Source organism: Bubalus kerabau, chromosome 20 (assembly GCF_029407905.1).
Source record: "Bubalus kerabau isolate K-KA32 ecotype Philippines breed swamp buffalo chromosome 20, PCC_UOA_SB_1v2, whole genome shotgun sequence".
NCBI lineage: Eukaryota > Metazoa > Chordata > Mammalia > Artiodactyla > Bovidae > Bubalus > Bubalus kerabau.
In genome coordinates this window covers 62,147,680-62,153,838 of record NC_073643.1, presented here as the reverse complement: position 1 = coordinate 62,153,838, position 6,159 = coordinate 62,147,680, and positions in this window count along the sequence as shown.

Sequence of the window (6,159 nt, the reverse complement as noted above, 5' to 3'; positions counted from 1 at the left end):
CTCTGCAGCCCGAAGCACCCCGCACACCCCGTGATGCACTTTGCCAGCGGCACTGCCGAGCCCGGCGCCTCCGAGGGCGTTGGAGGCTGCAGCCATGGCACCTGCCTCCGGGCGGATGAGGCGGCAGTTACCGGAAACTGATGCTGATCCCGGATTAGCGTGCGATGTAAACAGCCTTTTCTCCCCACAAAAGTGTAATTCTTTCTTTTTAAATGTATGAAGCTTTTTAAAAATCACTCTCTTTCTTCTTGGCTGTGTGGGTCTTTGTTGCTGTGCGGGCTCCCTCCAGCTGCAGTGACCGGGGCAGCTCTCTAGCTGCGGTGCGCGGGCTTCCCACTGCGGTGGCGTCTCTTGACGGGGAGCACGGGCTCTGGGTGCTGGCCCCAGTAGTTGCAGCTCACAGGCTTGGTTGCTCTGCTGCATGTGGGATCTTCCTGGACCAGGGATCAAACCTGTGTCCCCTGCATTGGCAGCCAGGTTCTTATCCAAAGTACCACCGCTGAAGCCCCAAAAATGTAGTTCTTAATTGAATCTAAACCTAAATATTTAATCCATCACTGCTGATGATTACATATATAAAGGACCTAAGAGCAGAGTTTTAATAAAAGCAAACAGATAGTTAAAATAAGATCCTTATTACTACATATCAATTTTTATCTATTTCTACGTAACCAAATGATTCCTGTTCATTTCTGCATTCTAGGAACCAAACAGAGCTTCTCAAAGGGCCAGCAGCCTTGGCAGGAGAGCTGTGCTCGCTGGGCTGGACTGCCAGTGCTGACCTCATTTCCCTAAACCTCGAGGTGGAAGGAGGCCTCATTTGTCCCCATTTGGAGAGAGAGAGCAGGGCAGCCCACACTTCTGTCTTCCAAACTCACTCGAAACCTTCTTCTCAGCGTTGAAAGTTTGAATTGGTAGAAAAGTTAATTTCTCTTAAAGTAATCATGATTATCTGATAATCATCCTATAGTGCCTAGTCGCTCAGTCCTGTCTGACTCTTTAGAATGCCATGGACTGTAGCCCACAAGGCTCCTCTGTCCATGGGATTTCCCAGGACAGAATACTGGAGTGGGTTGCCATTTCCTCCTCCAGGGGATCTTCCCAACCCAGGGATCGAACTCGGGTCTTCCACATTGCAGGCAGATTCTTTACCATGTGAGCCACTGGGGAAGCTTTCGATTTTACAAGCTCCAAAAGACACAAATGAACAGATTTGTAAAAACCATTTCAACCTCTTTTAAATATTTTCTTAAAAACAAAATTTGGACAGACAGCCTTCAGAAACACACGGTACTATTTACCTGGAAAGTGTGGTCACAGCCACCCACGTGCACTCTATTCACGAAGACACTGGGCACAGTCCTCTGGCTGGTGATCTCCGACAGGACCTCCTGGACGCCGGCCCCCTCATCTAAGGAATGAGAGATCAGAGACGGAAGACCCTGCAAAGGTCCCGAGGCTCCGCGAGCTGAGCTGAAGCGCTGTGCCACTTAGATGCCCACATGCGCGTCGTCAGCTTCACGAAGCGACGACTCAGGGGTTCAAAGGAAGCCTTACAGAATAAAGAGCAGACTCCTGACTCCTTTTCAAATGAACACTTTCAAATTAGAATTTGATCTATAATCCACTGGCTAGGCAGAGAGATAAGAATCGTCTTTAAAGAGCAAACATAATACATGCTCTAACGGTGGTAACACAGAAAATATATCCAACAATTACATTTGAAAAAATCTTTATGCTCATAGTCCAAAACATCCCTGCACTCCTAAAAACTGAACCGGGCCCTTGGTCCTTCAGGCTCCCCATGTGGTAAACTCTTCAGCAAAGTCTCAAAGATTCAAAAGCATTTCACTTATTAAATTGACCTGGCTAAAGAGAGGGGTGAAGTCTTGTGAAGGCAGAGATTGGGCTTTCTGTTCTCCACGCACACCTGTGGAAAGTGCATGGGATTCAGAAGCAGGAAAGCGGGAACACTGGCGCGCCGGCCCTCCTGGGGCTGCGCTCAGGAGACGGGCAGACCCGCCTCGTCCTGATACTGACTCCTCTAGGCTGCCGGACAGCGGGCAGACACGCCTGAGGACCACCAGCGCTGCCTTCCACGGCTGCCTTCCACTCCCCCCTCAAATGCAATGTACGCAAAAAATCCACGCAAAGCATTTCCACACACAGGTTCATCTTCTGCGGGGCTGGAGGTAGGTGAAACCAGCTCATCGAACCCCAAGAGACGGGAGCAAACTGAACTGAACGAGGCAATACAAGGAAAGAAGTCAATCTTGTGGACATTGATTACAAACAACAGGTACGAACCATTCTACTTACCAACTTGATCAAGTTCCAAGATGTTGCAGTCAACTCCCAGAGAAGAAAAGAGTTCTTTAACCTGCAATGAAAATGCACCGTGTTCTCCTCCCGCAAAGGCCAGACACAGCTACGGAGTGCGGGCAAAGCAGCGGGGTGCTCAAACAGGCCCTTCAGGGCTGCGAGCCCCGGGCCACCTTCCCAGAATGACCTCAGCCCGCCTCTTCCCTTCTTTTACAACCTGCTGTCTCACTTCCAAATCTGCACCTTTCGCTCAAGCCTCTTTCTTGGAACTCAAGACAAGCAGCATTTCTCCAGCTGGGTGACCCCAGATGCCTCACATGGAGCGCGCCCCACACCAACCCACCTGTGTCCACATGCCCTCTCCTCTCTGTTTTCTCTCAACAGTCACTAAACTGTTCAACTGTCACACACCTAGGATGGCTCATCTATTGTTCCCCAAACTCAACACGCGACGATGAGCAGGACGCCCTCCCTGCCCGCCAGGAGGGGAGGCGGACGCCCCCACTGTCACCGTCCGCCAGTTGCCTGAACACAAAGCCCTGGGCCCTGCCACGCGGACAGGGGCCAGCAGCAGGGCGTCACCAGGAGCTTGTCCGTGACTACGGAGTTTCAGACCCCTCCTGCAACCTCTTCCTGCCCCGCGCCTACTCCCCATCCATCCAGAAGTCTCCACAGCGCTCTGCATGGAGCGGCTCCTCTTTCCAGTCCCTCTCAGCTGATCTCCTGAGCCAGCAAGACCTTCCAGGGGAAATTCTCAGTCACCTCCTGGGAGTTCTCCAACTGCCGCCACTGAGGTCAATCAGAGTCCGCCGTCAGAAGGACTCTGGCCCTTCAGCGACCTCAGCCCTTGAGGGGAAGCTGAGGGGCTCCAACTCCAGGACAGAGGTGCAAGGGTCTTGGCCTGTCTGCCCCTGGCAGATGTCCACGGCTGGTGAGAGCTGATTAAAAAGGGCCACTAAAGTCTCTGGAAGTTGAGGGCTCACAGCAAATGAGGCAACGCATATTCAAGAGAATCTACTAGACATCAGTAAGAGCGCAGAGCCTCAGGGGCCCGTTTTCCACCCCCGAGCGTGACGGAGGCGCCACTGCAGGCGGCCGTGGCTGAGGAGACCAGGCGCCCTGCTCTCCGGGGTCCCAGCCGCCCCAAGGCGGGCCGTTGCCTTTCTATCGCTCAGGTCCGAGTGGCAGAGGCTGTATTACTGGTGAGTGTGGCAGCAAGGGAAAGCTCTCCTCCTGCACCACCTCATTCATAGATCAGAGTTCTGTCCCAGATGAAAACAGCAGGGCCCTGATCACGCTGGCCAGCCCACTGGCAGGGCAGGGCTCTGGGCTGGGAGAGGCAAGCCAAGGAGACCAGAGGCTACGCCCTATCAGAGCCGCTCATAAAGCAGGCTGTCCCAGGGGAAGTGGGTCGGCACCCCAGCTCTGGAGCAAGGTCCCAGAGGCCGCTCGGGGCAAGAGGGAAACCACGAGATTAGAGAGCGCCGAGCTCTACCCTAAGAAACTGACCCTCTGGCATGGACTGTGGGGCGGTTCACACTCAGGCACAGCTGAGAGGCCTATCAGAGTCAGAGGCCGAGTCAGAGGATGCCAGTGGCTCCCCCTGGCAGCAGGCTCACTGTGAGCCACCGGTCAGCAAAGAGCCAGGAGGAGACGTTGGAGAACGGCCCTGCCAGGGTCAGAACAAACTGCAAGTCTGCTCAGTAACGACCGCTGCAGAGGGGCCCGGCTGACGGCTGCCTGGCATGAAGAGCTGACTCACTGGAAAGATGAGGGCAGGAGGAGAAGGGGCGACAGAGGACGAGACGGTTGGATGGCATCACTGACTCAACGGACATGAGTTTGAGCAGGCTCCAGGACATGGTGACGGACAGGGAAGCCTGACGTGCTGCAGTCCATGGGGTCACAGAGTTGGAGCGACTGAACACCACCACCACAGAGCAGTTCACACCCCAGGGCACCTCCGGGAAAGCAGAGCACCTGACCCGCAACCAGAGGAGTGTGACACCCGGGCATGACGCTGAGAGTCCGACAGTGTAACACAGGCGGCCGCTGAACCCTGTGAACCGTGGCTGCACAGACCCACGGCCACACCTCTGAGGAGTGGAAACAGACTTCCTGAAAATAACCCATCAGAGACACACAAGCAGAAACCAGCCACAGAGAAGGGCGGCTGCACTGTCTAGAGTGGCTATAACGCATTACCGGAAACGCCCTGGTTTCAACAAAAAAGTGACCAGACACACAGAGAAACAGCACAGCGGGCCCACACACAAGCAGCAGGCAGGCGAGAGAAGCCGCCTCTGAGAGGCCCCGGCAGTGTGACCAGCAGGCAAAGTCACCCGTGTAAGTGCGTTCAAGGAGCTTGAGAAAACTGCTTCAGGAGATCCGGAGAAGCATGACGGCAACGTCTCACCCAGTGGAAAACCAATAAAAAGACAGGAATTATGGACAGGAACCAACTGGGTATAAGCAATTATGGGAATGTGCAATACCTACGGTCAAAATTCCACTATGGTGTCTCAACAGTAGACGCGGGCTGGCAGGACTTGCAGAGCTGAGGACGTGAGTGGAGAGTGTGCAGCCTCACGCCATGGAGGGAAAAGATAAAGGACAGGAGCCTAGGGGAAAATGGGCCAGCACGGAGCACAACACACACAAGGCGTGAATACCAGTAAGAGAGGAAATAAAGCACAAGAATCATATTTGAAGAGATGCCCCCAAATAGCCCAGATTGATGAAAAACAGTAATCCAAATATCCAAGAAGCAAAATAATGGAGAAGACTCTTGAGAGTCCCTTGGACTGCAAGGAGATCCAACCAGTCCATCCTAAAGGAAATCAGTCCTGAATATTCTTTGAAAGGACTCAATATTCTTTGAAAGGATGTTGAAGTTGAAACTCCAGTACTTTGGCCACCTGATGCAAAGAAGTGACTCATCTGAAAAGACCCCGATGGTGGGAAAGACTGACGGCGGGAGAAGGGGACAACAGAGGCTGAGATGGTTGGATGGCATCAGTGATTCAATGGACGTGAGTTTGAGCAAGCTCTGGAAGATAGTGAGGGACAGGGAGGCCTGGCGTGCTGCAGTCCATGGGGTCACAAAGAGTCGGACATGATCGAATGACTGAACTGAACAAGTGAATTTAGCAAAGTTACAGGACACAACATCAATACACAGAAATCCCTTGCATTTCTATACACTAACAATGAAAAATCAGAAAGAGAAAAATAAGGAATCAATCCCATTCATCACTGGAACCAAAGAATTAAATATGTAGGAATAAACTTACCTAAGGAGACAAACAGTGTTCTTGCCTGGAGAATCCCAGGGACGGGGGAGCCTGGTGGGCTGCCATCTATGGGATCGCACAGAGTCGGACACGACTGAAGCGACTTAGCAGCAAGGAGACAAAAGAACTGTACACAGAAAATTATAAGACACTAATGAAAGAAATCAAAGACCACATAAACAGATGGGGAGAGACTCCATGCTCCTGGGCAGGAAGAATCAATACTGTGAAAATGACTACACTATTAAACGCAGCCTACAGGCTCAGTGCTCCCCATCGAATCACCAGTGGCAGTTTCCACAGAACTAAACAAAAAATTCACAATTCATATGGAACAAAACACTGCAAAGAGTCAAAGCAGTTTTGAGAAAAAAGAATGGAGCTGGAGGAATCAACCTTCCCGACTTCAGCTTATACTACAAAGCTACAGTCATCAAGACAGTATGGCACTGGCACAAAAACAGAAATACAGACCAACGGAACAGGACAGAAAGCCCAGAAATAGACCCATGCACCTATGGGCACCTTATTTTTGACAAAGGAG